Source organism: Pseudophryne corroboree, chromosome 9 (assembly GCF_028390025.1).
Source record: "Pseudophryne corroboree isolate aPseCor3 chromosome 9, aPseCor3.hap2, whole genome shotgun sequence".
NCBI classification, from domain to species: Eukaryota; Metazoa; Chordata; class Amphibia; order Anura; family Myobatrachidae; genus Pseudophryne; species Pseudophryne corroboree.
Genome location: NC_086452.1, coordinates 245,334,878 through 245,355,646, shown reverse-complemented (window position 1 = coordinate 245,355,646; position 20,769 = coordinate 245,334,878).

Genomic DNA, 20,769 nt, shown 5'->3' with positions numbered 1-20,769 from the left:
GACTTCAAGCCTGACTTTGCCCTCCCCCTTCTAGGAACTGAGCAGAGACTGTAATTTGCTATACCAGCCTCACCAAGCCTCAGTACATCTAGCTTAAAACACCTGCGGGAGCTCCAAACAGCATCTGCAGTCAGCATACCAGTGCGGCAGACAATTGAGCCCCGTGCCTCTAAGATGGGACTAACTGACAGCAACAGCTCTTTAAAACTATGGGTGAGATCCGAAACTGGCTTCATAGGGGAAGAGCATAACGTACTTGGCCAGACATAAAACATAAGTCCGGGACTTTGCCTAAAACAAAACTGCTACAAAATAGTGCACTAAATATATGGACACACACTAGCTGTAAATCAATATAACGGACATCTACACTCTTAAACTGCAAGCACACCAGCCTATTAATTGCAGCTGCCTATCTTCTGACACTGTTTTTTTAGGTATATTTGTACTTAATGTGATTATATATATATATATATATATATATATATATATATACACACACACACACACACACACACACACACACACACACACACACACACACACTGCTCAAAAAAATAAAGGGAACACTAAAATAACACATCCTAGATCTGAATGAGTGAAATATTCTTATTAAATACTTTTTTCTTTACATAGTTGAATGTGCTGACAACAAAATCACACAAAAATGATCAATGGAAATCAAATTTATTAACCCACAGAGGTCTGGATTTGGAGTCACACTCAAAATTAAAGTGGAAAAACACACTAAAGGCTGATCCAACTTTGATGTAATGTCCTTAAAACAAGTCAAAATGAGGCTCAGTAGTGTGTGTGGCCTCCACGTGCCTGTATGACCTCCCTACAATGCCTGGGCATGCTCCTGCTGAGGTGGCGGATGGTCTCCTGAGGGATCTCCTCCCAGACCTGGACTAAAGCACCGGCCAACTCCTGGACAGTCTGTGGTGCAACGTGGCGTTGGTGGATGGAGCGAGACATGATGTCCCAGATGTGCTCAATTGGATTCAGGTCTGGGGAACGGGCGGGCCAGTCCATAGCATCAATGCCTTCATCTTGCAGGAACTGCTAACACACTCCAGCCACATGAGGTCTAGCATTGTCTTGCATTAGGAGGAACCCAGGGCCAACCACACCAGCATATGGTCTCACAAGGGGTCTGAGGATCTCATCTCGGTACCTAATGGCAGTCAGGCTACCTCTGGCGATTACTTGAAGGGCTGTGCGGCCCCCCAAAGAAATGCCACCCCACACCATTACTGACCCACTGCCAAACCGGTCATGCTGGAGGATGTTGCAGGCAGCAGAACGTTCTCCTTGGCGTCTCCAGACTCTGTCATGTCTGTCACATGTGCTCAGTGAGAACCTGCTTTCATCTGTGAAGAGCACAGGGCACCAGTAGCGAAATTGACAATCTTGGTGTTCTCTGGCAAATGCCAAACATCCTGCACGGTGTTGGGCTGTAAGCACAACCCCCACCTGTGGATGTCGGGCCCTCATACCACCCTCGTGGAGTCTGTTTCTGATCTTTTGAGTAGACACATGCACATTTGTGGCTTGCTGGAGGTCATTTTGCAAGGCTCTGGCAGTGCTCCTCCTGTTCCTCCTTGCACAAAGGCGGAGGTAGCGGTCCTGCTGCTGGGTTGTTGCCCTCCTACAGCCTCCTCCATGTCTCCTGATGTACTGGCCTGTCTCCTGGTAGCGCCTCCATGCTCTGGACACTACTCTGACAGACACAGCAAACCTTCTTGCCACAGCTCGCATTGATGTGCCATCCTGGATGAGCTGCACTACCTGAGCCACTTGTGTGGGTTGTAGACTCCGTCCCACGCTACCACTAGAGTGAAAGCACCGCCAGCTTTCAAAAGTGACCAAAACATCAGTCAGAAAGCATAGGAGCTGAGAAGTGGTCTGTGGTCACCACCTGCAGAACAACTCCTTTATTGGGGGTGTCTTGCTAATTTCCACCTGTTGTCTATTCCATTTGCACCACAGTATGTGAAATTGCTTGTCAATCAGTGTTGCTTCCAAAGTGGACAGTTTGATTTCACAGAAGTGTGATTGACCTGGAGTTACATTGTGTTGTTTAAGTGTTCCCTTTATTTTTTTGAGCAGTGTGTGTATATTTATTACATTCCTTATATGTGATTAAAATTTATATATTTATTTTTACTCTATAAGCGCTCCTTGTTTGCTACCTTATGTGAGTGTATCAAGTTTATTGGCAAAACTTGTTCCTGACTGATCTGCATCACCACCAGCCAGTCTCTCAGGAAAATTGAGTTTTTTCCTTTCAGCTGCATTTGCCAGAGAAACTGAAGAAGGAGATTTTGCCGTGTCACATGTCGCTTGAGCTGACAATTTTCTCACCAACAGCTCTTTGTATCTCTTCAGATTTGTGTCCATCAGAAATAAAGATGCAAAGTAGGATTTAAACCTAGGATCAAGTATGGTTGCCAAAATATAGTGATCTGATTTCAAAAGATTGATGACCCTTGAATCTTAGCGAAGCCAATGAAGGGCTTGATCTACAAGTCCAACATGTTTAGCATACTCGCTTTCTTTCAACTCCTCCTTCAATTTGTCCAGCTTCTTTTCTAAGAGTCTAATAAGAGGAATGACCTGACTCAAGCTGGCAGTGTCTGAACTAAACTTCACATGTGCCAACTTCGAAGAGTTTGAGAAGCTAGCACAACATGGAAATTATTCTCCACTGTGCTTGACTACGCATTCCTGCTCCTTTCCCTATGTCAGTGGTCGATGTGTAGCTTTGGATGGCCTTCTGCTGTTCTATCATCCACTGAAGCATATAGGAGGGTTTAATTCCAACTCACTGCTACCTGTTGCTTCAGCTGATGGCAGGGCAAGTTCAACTATCCTTGCAAGTGCTGCAATCTTCTACATACACTTGCAGAATGGCGAAAATGTCCCATAATTTTCTGGGCCATGGACAGCATCTCCTGCACAACTCTGTCCTATTTAAATAAAAAAATTGCACCACCAAGTTAATTATGTGAGCAAAACATGGGATGTGTTGGAATTTGCCCATCTTAAATGCTCTCACAATATTGGTGGCATTGTCAGATATCACAAATCCCAAGGAGAGTCCAAGTGGGGCAAGCCACTTTTCAATAATTTCCCTGAGTGTTTCTAAGAGGTTGTAAGCGGTATGGCTTTTAATGAAACCAGTGATACACAGAGTAGCCTACCTCTAAATTAGCTGGCATTTGTGAAAATATTCTGCTGCTGTTGGTGTTGCTGAAGGCAATACCCAGTGGGCTGTCACAATCATGTAGTCTATAGTTTGCCCTGTTCCACTTGTCCACATAACCATGGTTAACTGGACAGTGGGTACAACAGCATTTCTGAGGACACTTACAATGCTTTTTTTAATGTCCTTGTAAAGGCTGGAAATTGCTTTTCTAGTGAAGTGGAATCTAGATGAAATTTGGTACCAGGGAAACAGTAACCCAGTAAACTGTCTAAAACCCACTGCATTAATGGTGGATACTGAATGCACGTCTAATACCAACATACAGGTAGTTGTTATGGCATCAGTAATCCGCTGTGCATCTGGATGACTGCTGTCATACTTGCTTCCCCTTGCAAAGGATTGTTGAACAGTAAATTGTTTTGTTAAAGTACTACAAGTAGACTTCCTGGTCCCCTTCTGAAAAGCAGGAGCAGCAATAAGCATAGCACTCAAGGATGCTTCTGAGGAAGCCCAGATAGGAGAGGAGTCAGTCATGAAATTGGATGCAGGATTACTTCTGATCATGACTGAGGATGTTGATGATGCAGGTGTTGGTGGTGTAGATTGCAGGCCCTGGGATCTAACAGAGAGAAGGAAGCTAGGTGATGCTGGACTTGCTGTTACGATTTTAGCCAAAGTTTCTAAATTTAACAATGACTTTTGATGAATGCACTGCAAGTGACATATACGGGAGGATGTACCCATGTGGTTAAGGTCTTTATCCTTACTTACTATGGCTTTACAAAGACTACAGATGGCACTTGTTGTCTGGATTTGGGTAGAATTTATTCCACACACAAACGAGGTGGATTTTTTTGTCTTTTGCCCAGGCATGATATAGCAGAGCTGAAAGAGCACCCCTGGACTGATACACCCCACACAAAATTTACACAGTACTGACGGACACCTCCATCCAGTACCCGCTCCACAGCCGGAGTGAAGATGGCACCGATCACAGGAACCATTATAGAATCCAAAAACCGCGAGAATCTGGACAGCGGGAAAATGATGTTTGGCCTCTCAAAACCCAGAAAACTGGAGCCGGACACAGATCCTGGCTCAGATCTCAATGTTTGGGTGGGTCCAGTTCTCCGAGAACCGGACCCGCTCATCTCTAAACCTGACTGATATGATTTTGACTGCAATTTTACTAAGGAGATTGATTCATATACTTTCTATTGTTACTGATATTCTTATAAAAAAATGGGAAGTACTTGTTTTTAAAGTCTATTATTATTACTTCTTTATGTGTGAGAAAAAAAATCAATTACACTTAGTATTCTCTGAATTTGCTTATTCATAATCTCTAGCCTTTATGAAATTTTACTTGTTTTGTTGACATTACAATACCTTCCTCCATTTTAATGTTTTCATATGTTCTTTCTAATTGAAAATATTTTTTCTGATCTTATGCAGAACATTAAGTTTGTATTTTGATGATTCCTCATCTAATGTAGGAAGTAATTTTCTTATAATTGATCATTCCAGTCCATTGAAAGGAATGGATTTCTTTTAACTAATTCAACACATTCAGATTCACAAACTGTGCATCCTTGAATCCTTTGGTTTGACCTTTAGTTAAGTTTGCGGACTTATTTGTTTCTAAATATTTTTAGTCTTTGCAAATCTCCCTCCAATTGATTCTAGATTTCCAAAGGATAGCTTTAATTTGATATTATGAAAGATTTTTAGGTCGTTATACATTTCTTTACCAAATGCTTCCATAGAATTATGCTCATTAATACACGGTTTTCTTTGTTGTGAAATAATATTCTCCCATTTTGATTAGTAGAAATAAAAAAGCAATAAATAAAATTTTTAATTAGCAATATAAAAACCTTCATGTTAAATCATCTGCTACTGTAACAGACAAATTGTATTCAAGTTTAAAAAGTACATATAGTGGGGCCTGCGCCAGCCTTGTATTTGAGCCTTACTCTAGCCAGGCTGAAGACTAGTCACTTTGATTAAGGGGCATCAAGGGGTTTATTAGTTGATGGGTTCTAAAACTCAGCCAAAATTGAAAACAGCAATGATTTTACTATGAAAATACGGCTAATAAAAGCATTGCCCTTTAAATTTTCAGCATAAACACAATTGGAAGTTTAACACAACAGCCTTGTGCAATATTGCCCCCCTACAATGGACTGTAAGTAAACATGTGTAATCTTGCATTGTCTGTGGGGCAATTATAAATGGTCTTGTAAGCTTCATTTTAGAAGGAGAACAATGTTTTACTACCCAGTGTGGCAATCTCTACCTCTATAAATATTATTTTGTACTGTTTGTGCTAACACATGGTATAAAATGCAGCTTTGTACACTCAAAGAGAGTTTCACACGTACTCTCCAGCATATAACAACAAGAGAACAAATTTGTATGAATGCACTTTAGCGCAAATACTAGAAAATAAACAATAATCACCCTTTGTATTTAGGGGTCCCCAGACGGACAAATCTCTCTGCGGAGGTCACAAGATAATATATCTGGATGATGCAGATTACAAGCTCCACCGTCCACTGCCAGCCTATATGCTTCTGATGAAGGATCTGTATAGATCTGAAATGCATTAAGCAAAAATAGGATTTTAATACCTACCGGTAAATCCTTTTCTCTTAGACCGTAGAGGATGCTGGGGATGCTTCAAGAACCATGGGGTATAGACGGGATCCGCAGGAGACATGGGCACACTAGAAGACTTTGAATGGGTGTGAACTGGCTCCTCACTCTATGCCCCTCCTCCAGACTCCAGTTATAGGAACTGTGCCCAGGGAGACGGACATTTAGAGGAAAAGGATTTATTTAATTATTTTAAAACTAAGGTGAGATACATACCAGCTCACACCTCAAACACGCCGTCAACATGGCATTCAACAACAACACATGCAATGGCATGACCAACAACAGTCACAGATTGACTGAACTCAACGCAACATGAGCATAACTATTACCAAAACTGCAGATACAGCCTACACTGGGACGGGCACCCAGCATCCTCTACGGACTAAGAGAAAAGGATTTACTGGTAGGTATTAAAATCCTATTTTCTCATATGTCCTAGAGGATGCTGGGGATGCTTCAAGAACCATGGGGTTTATACCAAAGCTCTAGAACGGGCGGGAGAGTGCGGATGACTCTGCAGCACCGATTGACCAAACAAGAGGTCCTCCTCAGCCAGGGTATCAAACTTGTAAAACTACGCAAAAGGTGTTTGATCCCGACCAAGTAGCAGCTCAGCAAAGTTGTAACGCTGAGACCCCCTCAGGCAGCCGCCCAGGATGAGCCCACCTTTTTGGTAGAATGGGCTTTCACAGATTTCGGTAATGGCAATCCTGCCGTAAAATGAGCCTGCTGAATCGTATTACAAATCCAGCGTGCAATAGTCTGCTTAGAAGCAGGAGCCCCAATCTTGTTGGGAGCCCACAGTACAAACAGAGCCTGTTTTCCTAATCGGAGCCGTTCTGGCGACATAGATCTTCAAAGCTCTGACCACATCGAGAGACTTTGATTCCGCCAAGGTGTCAGTAGCCACTGGCACCACAATAGTCTGGTTCACGTGAAATGATGAAACAACTTTCTCAAGAAATTGCTGATGAGTTCTCAACTCCGCTCTATCAGCATGGAAGATTAAATAGGGGCTTTTGTGAGATAAAGCCGCCAACTCAGAAACCCGCCTTGCGGACGCCAAGGCCAACCAACATGACTACTTTCCAAGTAAGGAATTTTAACTCAACCTTGCGCAAAGGTTCAAACCAATGCGATTGCAGGAACTGCAACACCACATTAAGATCCCATAGTGCCACAGGAGGCACAAATGGTGGTTGGATGTGTAGCACGCCTTTCACGAAGGTCTGAACTTCTGGAAGTGAGGCCAATTCTTTCTGAAAAAAGATCGACAAGGGCGAAATCTGTACTTTAATGGAGCCTAACTTTAGACCCGCATCCACACCTGCTTGCAAAAAATGGAGCAAACTCCCTAGGAGAAATTCTTCCGTAGGAGCCTTCTTGGATTCACACCAAGACACATTTTCTCCAAATATGGTGGTAATGCTTTGCCGTTACTTCTTTTCTAGCCTGAAGAAGTGTGGGAATGAAATCACTGGGAATACCCTTTTGGGCTAGGATTTGGCGGTCAACCGCCACACCGTCAAACGCAGTCGCGGTAAGTCTTGATACACGCACGGCCCCTGTTGCAACAGGTCCTCCCGAAGAGGAAGAGGCCAGGGATCTTCTATGAGCAACTCCTGAAGATCTGGATACCAGGCAATTCTTGGCCAATCCAGAACAATGAGTATCGCCTTAACCCTTGTTCTTCTTATAATTTTTATCACCTTTGGAATGAGTGGAAGTGGAGGAAACACATATACCGACGGAAACACCCACGGTGTCACTAGGGCGTCCACCGCTATTGCTTGAGGGTCCCTTGACCTGGAACAATATCTCTGAAGTTTCTTGTTGAGGCGGGATGCCATCATGTCTACTTGAGGAATTCCCCAATGACTTGTCACTTCTGCAAAGACCTCTCGATGAAGACCCCACACTCCTGGATGGAGATCGTGTCTGCTGAGGAAGTCTGCTTCCCAGTTGTCCACTCCTGGAATGAAAACTGCTGACAGAGCGCTGGCATGTCTTTCCACCCAGCGAAGAATCTTCATGGCCTCGGCCATTGCCGCTCTGCTCCTTGTTCCACCCTGGTGGTTTATGTACACCACTGCTGTCACGTTGTCTGACTGAATCAAAACAGGCAGACCTCGAAGAAGATGTTCTGCTTGCAGAATGCCATTGTAAATGGCCCTTAAGTCCAGAATGTTTATGTGTAGACAAGCTTCCTGGCTTGACCACTTTCCCTGAAATTTCATCCCTGTGTGACTGCTCCCCAGCCTCGAAGGCTTGCATCTGTGGTCACCAGGATCCAATCCTGAATCCCGAACCTGCATCCCTCCAGAAGGTGAGAACTGTGCAGCCACCACAGAAGGGAGATTCTGGTCCTGGGAGATAGAATTATTTTCCGGTGCATGTCCAGGTGAGACCCGGACCACTCTTCCAACAGGTCCCACTGAAACACCCTGGCATGGAACCTGCCATACGGAATGGCCTCGTAGGCCGCCACCATCTTCCCCAGCAACCGAGTGCATTGAAGAACTGACACCTTTGCTGATTTCAGAATCTGTTTTACCATGTTCTGTATTGACAGAGCCTTCTCCACTGGAAGAAAAACTCTGCAATTCTGTATCCAGAATCATACCCAGGAACGACAGCCGTGTCGTCGGATTCAACTGTGATTTTGGCAAATTTAGGAGCCAACCATGTTGTTGCAGAATCGTCAGTGAAAGGGCAACATTTTTCAGCAATTGCTCCTTGGATCTCGCCTTTATGAGGAGATCGTCCAAGTATGGGATAATTGTGATTCCCTGCTTGCGCAGGAGAGCAATCATTTCCGCCATTACTTTGTTGAAAATCCTCGGTGCCATGGACAGACCAAATGGCAACGTCTGAAATTGGTAATGACAATCCTGAACAGCAAACCTCAGGTAAGCCTGATGTGGAGGATATATGGGGACATGCAAGTAGGCATCCTTTATGTCGACCAACACCATAAAATCCCCCTCCTCCAGACTGGAGATCACTGCTCGGAGAGATTCCATCTTGAATTTGATTAGAAAGAAATTGAGGGATTTTAGGTTCAGAATCGGTCTGCTTCGAGAGCACGAACAGGCTTGAATAAAAGCCTTCCCCCTGTTGTGACTGGTGTACTGTGACAGTTACTTGATTTTGACACAACTTTAGTATCACAGCACATACTACCTCCCTTTCTATAAGAGAAGCTGGCAAGACCGATTTGAAAAAATCGGTGAGCGGGCACGTCTTGAAACTCTAAATATGTATCCTTGGGTTACTATTTCTACTATCCAAGGATCCAGGTCCGAGTGCACCCAGACCTGACTGAAAAGTCTCAGACGTGCCCCCACCGGTGCGGACTCCCGCAGCGGAGCCCCAGCATCATGCAGTGGATTTTGTAGAAGCCGGAGAGGACTTCTGCTCTTGGGAACTTGCCACAGCCTGTGACCTTTTCCCCTTCCTCTTCCTCTCACAGCAAGGAAGGAGGACCCTCGTTCTTTTTTTTAATTTATTGGACCGAAAGGACAGCATCTGATAGTGAGGAGTCTTCTTTTGTTGTGCAGGAACATAAGGTAAAAATGGCGACTTACCAGCGCTAGCTGTAGACACCAGGTCAGTGAGGCAGTCACCAAACAGGACACTCTCGTTAAACGGTAACGACTCCATCGCCTTCTTAGAGCCAGCGTCAGCATTCTATTGCTGAATCCACAATGCTCTCCTTGCTGAGACTGCCATGGCATTGGCCCTTGATCCCAAAAGGCCAATATCCCTTACAGCTTCTTTTAAATATGCTGCGGCGTCCCTGATATGACCCAGAGTCAAAAGCATGCTATCCCTGTCTAGGGTATCTCTCTCAGGTGACAAGTTATCTGCTCACTTTTCAATAGCGCTACTCAGCCATGCCGAAGCAACGGCAGGCCTGAGTAGCCACCCCGTAGTGACATAAATGGATTTTAGTGTATTTTCCTGCTTACGATCCACAGGATCTTTTAGGGCTGCCGTGTCAGGAGACAGAAGCGCCACCTTTTTGGATAGACGTAACAAAGCTTTGTCTACCGTGGGGGTTGACTCCCACTTTTCCCTGTCCCCAAATGGAAACTGATATGCCGCTGGAATTCTTTTGGGAACCTGTATCTTCTTGTCAGGATTTTCCTAAGCCTTTTCAAAGAGCGCATTCAGTTCATGAGAGGGAGGAAATGTTACTTCAGGTTTCTTTCCTTTATGCATACAGACCCTTGTATCAGGGACAGCAGGGTCCTCTGTTATATGCAACACTTCTTTTATTGCCACAATCATGTACTGAATGCTTTAAGCCAGTTTTGGATTTAATCTGGCATCATTATAGTCGACACTAGAATTAGAGTCCGTGTCGGTATCTGTATCAGCTATCTGGGTAAATGCACATTTCTGTGACAAAGCATCCTCCATGGATTTCCTCCATGTCTGGTTCTTAGACTCAGATCTATCAAATATCTTAGTCAACCGAGTCACATTTGCATTTAAAACACTCAACATATTTACCCAATCATCCGTCAGCGGTGCTGACACGGTCACTCTCACAGTATTTTCTGTCCCCACTCCAGCCTCCTCCCGGGAAGAGCACTCAGCCATCTCAACACACACGTACCGACACCCACAACCACACTGGGGCTATAGGAGACAGACCCACAACAAAGCCTGTAAGAGAGACACAGAGTGATCTCTGCCAACTCACAACCCAGCGCCTATCCCGGTACTGAAGCGAGTAAAAAGACTGCCCAGACCTGTTAGCACTTTATATATAAATAATTAGCACCAAATCACTTGTGCCCCCCCCCCCCCCTGTTACTTTTACAGTAGTGTGGGAGGCCAGGTTCAGCGTCTCTGCAGCTTCTGTGAAGAGAAAAATGGGGCTGGTCAGAGTTGTGAGGGCTAAGCCACACCCCCTTCATGGCGTGCTTCAGTCCCGCTTAAAATACATATTTATAATGGTGGGGGTCCCGTAACTAGTGTCTAGGCACTGTTTTTACTTCTGCCAGTGCCATTTGACGGTCCAGTGCTGCCCAGGGTGCTCCCCCTGCACCGCCATTCATATGTGGGTGCATGGCACGCAGCGCGAACGCTACGCAGTACCTCAAACGCCATCTTCTGCCATCACTGAAGTCTTCTGATCTTCCTATACTCACCTGGCTTCTGTCTTCTGGCTCTGTGAGGGGGGGTGACGGCGCAGCTCCGGGAACAAGCAGCTAGGCGCACCAAGTGATCGAACCCTCTGGTGCTAATGGTGTCCAGTAGCCTAAGAAGTAGAGCCTTTGAACTCAGAGAAGTAAGTCTGCTTCTCTCCCCTCAGTCCCATGATGCAGGGAGCCTGTTGCCAGCAGTTATCCCTGAAAATAATAAACCTAAGTCTTTTTTCTAAGAAACTCTGGAGAGCTCCTCAGTGTGCATCCAGTCTCACTGGGCACATAATCTAACAGGAGTCTGGAGGAAGGGCATAGATGAAGGAGCCTGTTCACACCCATTCAAAGTCTTATAGTGTGCCCATGTCTCCTGCGGATCCCGTCTATACCCCATGGTTCTTGAAGCATCCCCAGCATCCTCTAGGGCGTATGAGAAAGGTGGTTTCTGCTGATAGGACTGGTTGCGGCTTGAGACTCTGCTGATGGTGGACCATGTGTAAAAGGGAGGGCGTCCGGAACCCTGCCATCGGTGCCTTACGAACGGACCGTTGAGTATTGCAACTCTGTAACCAGAGCATCCTATTGTTACATGCTGCTAATTATTTTTTGTTTGTGAGTGCATTTTATTAAACCTTGTTATATTTGTATCAAAAAGGTGTGCACTATTGGTATCTTTCTCTCTTCCCATATATGGTTAAACCTCTGTATTGTATGGTCTGGAGGAGGATTCATATGAATTAGAGATTGTGGGAGCATGTAATCTGCATCATCCATTATCTTGCAATCTCTACCTGTTACATTACATATCACTGCTAAAACAATAGGCAAATAATTATGTCCTAAATTAACTACTTATGATACTTTGATCTACGCTGTATGAGTTAGGCATTAATTATCCATACATTGGATTTAAGTAAAAATTGAATTCATACAAAAAACCCCCACCACACAGACCAATATTGTCCTTTAATATATATTTAGAATAAGGAAGGGGTGACATACATATAATTATTTACAGTCACACAAATCACAATTACTTACCCCTTCTATCTTAAGTAAGAATATTAAAAGTTACATTTTAAAAATAATGATATCTATTTAATCATCACATATCTCTCCTGCCAACTGATTTACATCCTCCCTATAAGATTTTGCACGTGCTGCTCCCTATCTATTCTCTACCTCTCCCCATCCGACTCTCCACAAAACTTCAAACGGGCTCTCAAGACCCACTTCTTCACCAAACCCAGCCAACTCTCCTCCTAACCCTCTTGTCTATGCTCACTGTCTACCCCTTCTATGTCACTCCTGTCTGTTAGCCCCTCATCTTTTAGATAGTAAACTTGCAAACGCAGGAACTTCTTTCCTCATGTGCCTTTCCTTTTTATACTTACACTATCTTATACTCCATACTCCCTTTGATGGCACCTAACCCTGGGTTTTCTATACCTGTCCTATATTGTCTTGTACTGTAAGTGCTGTTTTCTTGTTTGCTCATTTGATTATGTACTGTGTAATGGGCGCTGCAGATCCCTTGTAGCGCCATATAAATAAAAGGTAATAATAACATATACAAAATATAAAAGACTGTTCCAAAAAAGCAATCTTTCTTTTTTTGGCAACTGCCAATAAGTAGATATTAACATGTTAGGGCAATTATAAATGGTCTTGTAAGCTTCATTTATAATGAGAACAATGTTTTACTACCCAGTGTGGCAATCAATACCTGTTACAGGTGGCATGGTGCTCCTGCGTAGCTGGGCCAGATTATTGGATGACACAAATAATTTATTAAGCATCAGTTTTTAGAACCTGATGCTTAGTAAATAAAACCCCTAGTTTCCAAAAAAAAAAAATCTTGGCATTCAAAACAGCTCACCAGCACACATGTGGCTATCAATTAATTATAGCCTAAATGTATTTCTATGAAAGTTTCAGAATGGGGAAATGAGATAATAATTGCTCAGCCTTCCTGAGTGTAAATAGAATAGCTTCATGTACTCTTTTGCTTGGCCCTATACTAAAAAACTTAGCAGCCAAGCAATAAAAGCTATGACTATGTCAAATTCATTGTAGACAACCCAAGCTGGCTAACCCATGGGCCATTAGGCAACATACAGTGAGCCTCACCTTATGTCCGTCATTACCGCCACTAAATATCCACTCATTCTCCCCCCCCCCCCCCCCCCAATAGGATGACCAGAAAAGAACCTGCACTTTTCAATGCTATACAAAATCAATCCCAGGGTGCAAATAGATCTACTGTATGAAGATCTTCTATTTTGCAATTGAAACCAGGTGTCTTAAGTTTCTAATATGGCAGTATAAAAATAGTGGTAGAAATTGCCTAATGTTAGCAGTTCTACAAAGATAGAGAAAGGTCTTGATTTAACTGCATTGGTTGATAGTGTCAAAATGTTACATATGGTCTTTATGGGGGGGGTTTAAATTTGACGTTCTTGGGAATTACATCCGTTACGCTACAAATATCAGCCACTATAAAAGCATCATCTTACAACCTGTCTATTTAAAGCATTGCCATTTATTACAATAACTAAGATGTATTTCTTATTCTAAATATCCATGGAAGTCCAGACTAGCTATCTTAAGATTATAAGTTGTAAGGAAAGATATTAGTTGTTCCATTGAGCTGTGATTACTTCTAGGCCTTTCATTTAAAAAAACAAGTAGAAAATTTATAGAAAATGTTAACAGCATGTTTAAGGTTCTGTCCAAAGCTTTAAAAACAAAAAAAAAAAAAACACATAATAAAAACTTCTTCTCGTTTATTTTTGTGGACAGATATTTTATTTTTACAGTATATATTTTAATGTATAAACTCATTGTTTCATTTATTAAAATGTAACGCTTTATAATCATTGCAAAGCTACAGTATGAGCTGGAATAATGCTTTTACAATATACAATGTAAATCTTTTGACATGAGCCAGGTAATACAGGTCACATTACTTGACATCCACATGCAGTGTCTACCCTTCAAACACGCATGAAAGGAGAATTTGGTCGGTATTATTAGATACATGCTAATATTTAATTGCAAACAACCCAAACTGTATCTCTTACACTTGAATATGGAGTAAAGGTATTGTAGTCAGACAAGAGATTACGGTAAAAGTGATGGCTAAGAGATTGCATTCATTAATGCTTTGCATATACTATATTTAGAATCTTGACATACATATACAAACAGAGGAAGGACAGTTCTTCCAATTAGGAGTATACAGGACCAGTGCAAGGTTTTCTTGGCACCCTAGGTAAAACTTCAGCCCACTTCCTCCAACCACCACTAATACCCACTTCCCAGTCCTTCAGATGAAAGTGTGGCTTATATGTTCCACAGCCACCACTTGCATTAAGTACAACAAGGATATTTCTTTCAGAGACACCAGTAATTTTGTGACAGAGACTCAGTGGCACCACCCCCCAGATCCCAGCACCCTAACCAGCTGTCTAAAGCTGCCTAAAAATATAGCCGACCCTGTGAATATCTATTGCAATCACACAATTCCACTATTTCATTTTTTAGAACTCTAAATCCATAAAAATATATGGTTTTTTGTCAATATACAAGGCCACCCTTTCTCCTTTCCTGATATAAGGTCATCCTTGCTCTATGACTTTTCTGTGTTTAACATGAAGTATATTGCAATGTATTATAAGTACTCAGAAATCTGTAAAAAAAAAAAAAAAATATATATATATATACACATATATACACACTCTTGTGGGTATTACAATGTGACAAGTTTGTAATTTGGGAATAACAAACTGCATAGTTGCTATGTACATCAATATCTCGATTTATATTTTCTCAGTGTTTCTCCAAGTGCAGTGACTATTACTATATTACTAACTACAGCAAAATAAACCTGTCTTGTGATGTTGCAATAACCTCATTATTCTCACCTACATGCTGAAAAGTCATAACATCCCATGTACCACTAGCAATACCAGCACCACCAAGCAGATACTTTGGCAAGTCATGAATTCAGGAGGTAGGAAGTGGTCCTCTGTGGAGTGCAATCCTATGAAATGATATTCTGTAGCTGTAATGACAAGGAATAACTGATTAAATAGTTTTTCAATTCAGAGGATTTATTTGAACGCAGCATAAATTATTAAATTAAGCAACAAAGCTGAGGAAAGATTGTATTGTAATGATGTGTTTTCATATGATTGAATCAAAAGCCTTTCCAGCATCAGCTAAAAAGACAAAGGAAAGAACTGAAGTGCCAACACTGTCAAAAATATTTATTGAAAATACTGTATAGGAGCCAAGAGTTGATGGTTGTGAAAATGAATATGTATGATCAGTTCTGTTGGATTGTCAAATAGTTTTTGATAATTTTCTTTTTATAGCTAGAACATAAGATAATTGCTCATTGTGAAGTATAAAATACAGTTATGTATTTGATAGCTAGTGTTGCAGTGATCATTACAGATGTGTCCTCATACATCTAGCCTCAATACACCATGAATCACAAGATGCCTAGCCGCCAGTTTCTGTGCAACTCTGCTAACTTCAGATGTCTTTTCTTGCTAATAATGCATCTTAGTCGCAATGTGACCAGGGTGCAGGAGGAGACTGTAGAATAATTTTATATATAACACTTGTATACTGTATTGTGTATGTGTTATGAACTGAGTATCTGGAACTTAGGGGTGTGGATGGCAACTAGGGAGTACTCATGAGTGAGGCTGCAGCTAGATATGGATACCGCAGCTACACCAACCCTAACCACTGACTCCATTATAACCCCCAGTGGTCAGTTGGTGTCTGCAGAACTAGTCTTCTCATATCAGCCACGTTTAAATGGGCAAATTAAGTCCACCCAGACTTCGATACCCCCAGGTCTTACAATATAACAAGGCACCAACTGAGACTGAGAGTAAATAAGTGGAAAGCTAACTAAGACTAGTGTGACTACTGTACCAACAGGAAAGAAATAACCAAATGTACATGAGTGCTACAATGCACAGGTTTGAATATTGGCCCTCATTCCGAGTTGATCGCTCGCTAGCTGCTTTTAGCAGCAGTGCACACGCTAGGCCGCCTCCCTCTGGGAGTGTATCTTAGAAGTGCGAACGAAAGGTTACCAGAACTGCTCGTAAAAATTTTCATGCAGTTTCTGAGCAGTTCAAAACCTACTCCTACCTTGCGATCACTTCACTCAGTTTAGTTCCTGCTTTGACGTCACAAACATGCCCTGCGTTTGGCCAGCCACTCCCCCGTTTCCCCTGGCATGCCTGCATTTTTTAGCACACTCCCTGAAAACGGCCAGTTACCACCCAGAAAACACTCAGTTCCTGTCAATCACTCACCGATCAACACAGCGACAGAAAAACATCACTCAGCCTTGTGTAAAACGACAGAGCGGTCTGAAAATACTTTGCGCGTGAGTACTGCGGCCCGTACGCATGCGCAAAAATGCAGCTTTTTCACCTAATCACTGCACCCGAAAGCAGCTAGCGATCAACTCGGAATAAGGGCCATAATCTTAATACAAAAAAATATGTATACAGTATACTACAAAGCACAGGATGTTATTAGCAACAAGACCGTATATACATGTACAAAATATAGGATGGAATGAATAATAAATCATAAAGCAGGGAGTTCCTAAAGAACTTGGCAGAGCAAGGAAAGGTACAGATAACAAGAGTACTTAGCTGCAGCAGACCCCTGGATTCCAGACAAGGAAGGACAAAGCAAGCCAAAGCAAGGTAAGGCTGGAGCTGTCTGAAAGAACTTCCAGGCTCGGTCTCACATGCACAATCAGGAACTCAGGTTAAAGGGATAATGTGCTCTGGACTCTGGCAGGACATGACACACAGGATTCAAACTGGACTGGGTATCACAAGCAATGCAATAGCACCAACTGCACAGGTTCAAGATTCCACCATAGGACAGGGACCAAGCACAGGTACATAAAGGAACAAGTAAGCCATAGTCAGCATCAGGTGAAGGGCAAGCTGGGTTATAAAGGGGACAAGCACCAATCAGAGCAGCCAGGAAAACTATGCCCTCTGATGAGGAGATTCAATGCATCTGTTCAGCTACACATACACAGAGAAAACTCCTAATTATATTGCAGCTGAAGCTGAACAAAGAGGGAACCTGCAGGAATAGGAAATGCACTGAGAATGCAGGAAAACATGGCATGCTGATCCAATAGAAACAAATAACACAAGGTAATGACCTAGCTATCTGACAGGTGAACTACTCAGACCACACATACAGGAGATAGGTTGTACTTACACAGAACACAAAGAGTAATGAGCCACAGCAGTGGCTCATGACAGTATGACTGAGTCTGAACAGTACTTACATAGATATACATGTCTATATAAATAAATCAGCGAAATATCCTTGTGCATTGTAGTAGCATTGTATTGTGACTAAGGCCGTGTACACACGGTGAGATTCGGACTTATCCGATTCTCACTGTGCGACGGGGGTCCGGGTCGGCACTTAGCCAGTATCGCAAGCACATAATGAGTGTGCTTGCGATACTGGTTCTGTGCGATTTTGGCTAAGTGTCAATCCTGACTATCTCTTCTATAGAGATAGTCAGGATTGACTTGCCTGCACAGCCTATTTTTTCGGCCGATGCTGACCGTGCGGGGCCGCGCATCGGCATCGGATCGGGATCGCAATGTGACTGTCACCTTGCGATCTGCATTATCTTTTCTTCCGATTCTGACTATATAGTCAGAATCGGAAGAAAAGATCTTACCGTGTGTACACACCTTTAGATGCATTTTCAGCAAAAGTAGACACCCAGCTCAAGAAGAGTCTCATGTGACCTGACGTGCCGAGAGGAGCTGTTTGGTGTGACTGCTGCAAAGATGTATGAGGACACATCTGTATATTAGCGTTGTACACTAACCCCTGTGCTTTTGGTTTTGGTTCTGTATTAATTTTGTATTTTTTTTTTTTTAAATGCAATATTTTTATTGAAAGGAAGTCGAGCAAAACAGTACAGGTCAAACTAGAGATGATGATACCCAATAAGTACAACAGAACATACATTATATTCCGTAGAATATGTTGAGGCATATAAAGAAAACGGGTGCATCAGCAATACAAAATGAATATCGACAACAGATTTTCTGTAATTTTACGAGTCAAGAAGAGAAAAAGAAAGAAAAGAGCAGAGATGAAAAGAGGAGGATAGGGGGAAAAAGGGGGGGGTGGTAAGGAAAGGAGAGACCACTAAGGAGGGTATCCATGGTACACTCGTGGGGTTTGACACTCAACCATTGAGGCTGCAGCATAATATATCACACCCGGACAATAGAGGTTTTAGCATAAGCGAACCAGGGTTCCCAAATCCTCATATAGTTATCCGATCTATCACGCAAGGATGCTGTAATTTTCTCCATCGTGGCGATATACCATAGTTTGGACAGTAACATGCTCATAGGCGGGATAGTGGGCTTCTTCCAGCACTTAGCTAGTACACATCTAGCTGCATGAAGAATGTGGAGAACAAGACTATTCGCATGACTACTAATTTCAGACAAAGGGAGGCCCAACAATGCTGTCCAGGGACCCAGTGTGACTTGGGTGCCAAGAACAGAACCAATCAATAGCTCCACTTGGACCCAGAAGGAGCGAATTTTGGGGCAGGACCACCAGATGTGTTTGATGTCGCCAGTGTGACCACACTCCCGCCAACACAGTGGGGAGGACCCAGGGAAGATCCTATGCAATGTCGCCGGGACCAGATACCATCTGGTATATACTTTATAGGAGTTTTCCTTAATTAGCGAGGATATAGAGGACTGGGCAACATTCTGCCTAATGACCTCCCAGGAATCCTCCCCAGGTGGGGGGCCCAAATCCTGCTCCCACTTACTCTCATGCGGCAGTATGTACGCTGATGTAAGGGAGCGTAACAAACTATACAATATAGAGATAATACCCTGTCGCATAGGTGAGTAGACACAGAGTCGTTCAAAAGGGGTAAGTTGGCGGATAACCTTGGATTTTGGAAGGGATTTAAAAAAGAGCGGAGTTGGAGAAATTCGTATAGAACAGGTTGGGGGATATCATATTTGTCACTTAAAGTGTTTAAAGAGCGCCACGAAGAACCGTCAATGAAATCAAAGACCAGTTCCGGGCGTGGGTTCAGGTGAAACCATGAATGGGAACATAAGGCGGAGCCAGGTGGGAAATCCTGGTTATCCCAAATAGAGGTGATGGGGGATGAGAACGTAGAGAGACCGTAATGTCGAATGCAGAAAGACCATAGGGAGCAAGTGAGTTTTGTAGTGGGAGCGCATGATTGTATCTTCTGATTAGGTTTAATGGGTGCAAGAAAGGAGACCAGGGTAGAGACCTTGGCCGACAGGAGTTCAATTTGTATCCAAGGCAGGTGGGGTGTGCGGGAGAACCAGGTGAGGGCTTGGCTCAAATGAGTGGCAGGATAGTATTTGCGGATATCCGGTAAGCCTCTGCCACCTGCCACCGGATCCCTTATCAAGGTGGAGGTCTTAACTCTGGGAGGTTTATTGGCCCATATACATTTTTGGAAGAGTTTCTGCATTTGACATAGAGCCGCTGCTGGGATGCGTACCGGTATTGTTTGGATCAGATATAAAAGCTTGGGTAAGATGTTCATTTTCACTGAGACTATACGTCCAAACCAGGTCAACACCTGTTTGTCCCAAGCTTGTAGATCCGATTCAATACACTTAAAAATGGTTGGGAAATTTTCTGAGTACAGAGACCCGTAGGAATTCGTGATGAACACACCTAAGTATTTAATTTTCTTGGAGCGCCAAGTGAAGTTAAAGTTAGCGGCAAGGAGAGACCTTGTTTCCTCACTAAGATGTAAGGGAAGGGCTTTCGATTTGGAAAAGTTAATGCGGTATCCCGAATAAAAAGAAAATGATGACAGAGTTCGGAATAGATTAGGGATAGAAGTATGGGGGGAGAAAAGGGTCAACAAAACATCATCCGCAAATAGTGATAATTTAAACTCCTCATCCTCGACTAGTATACCCCTAATATCAGGGTTCACTCTAATCATACACGCCAAGGGCTCGATAGTCATAGCAAAAATCAGTGGTGACAGAGGACACCCCTGGCGCGTACCATTGGTAATTTGGAACAGACAAGAGTCCTTGCCATTTACCCGAACCCTGGCCGAAGGGTTGGAATAAAGTGTTTGGATACCCTGGAGTAGGCTTCCCCCCAGCCCGAACCTGCGCAGGGTGGCAAACATAAAGGGCCACAGGATTTTATCAAAAGCTTTCTCCGCGTCAAGCGAGAGAAGAATAGAAGGCATTTTAGCTTTGTTAATGAGGTGGACTAAATTATTAGTTCTTCGGGTATTGTCTCTAGCTTGTCGGCCTGGGATGAAGCCCACCTGGTCAGCATGAATAAATTGCGGGAGAACTGAGTTAAGTCTCAGAGCTAGGATCTTGGCAAAAAGTTTAATATCATTATTGAGCATGGAGATAGGGCGATAACTAGAACAAGAGTTGGGGTCCTTTCCTGATTTATGGATTAAGACAATCCGAGCCTCCAAAGTATGCGGGGATAAAGGTTCACCTTTAAGGAGACCATTAAGGAGCCTACAGAGGTGGGCAGAAGAATCCCCTTGAATTTCTTAAAATACATAATAGAAATGCCATCAGGTCCCGCGGCCTTACCTGGCTTCTGGGCCTTGAGAGCATTGTCCATTTCTTCAATAGTTATCTCTGAGCCCAA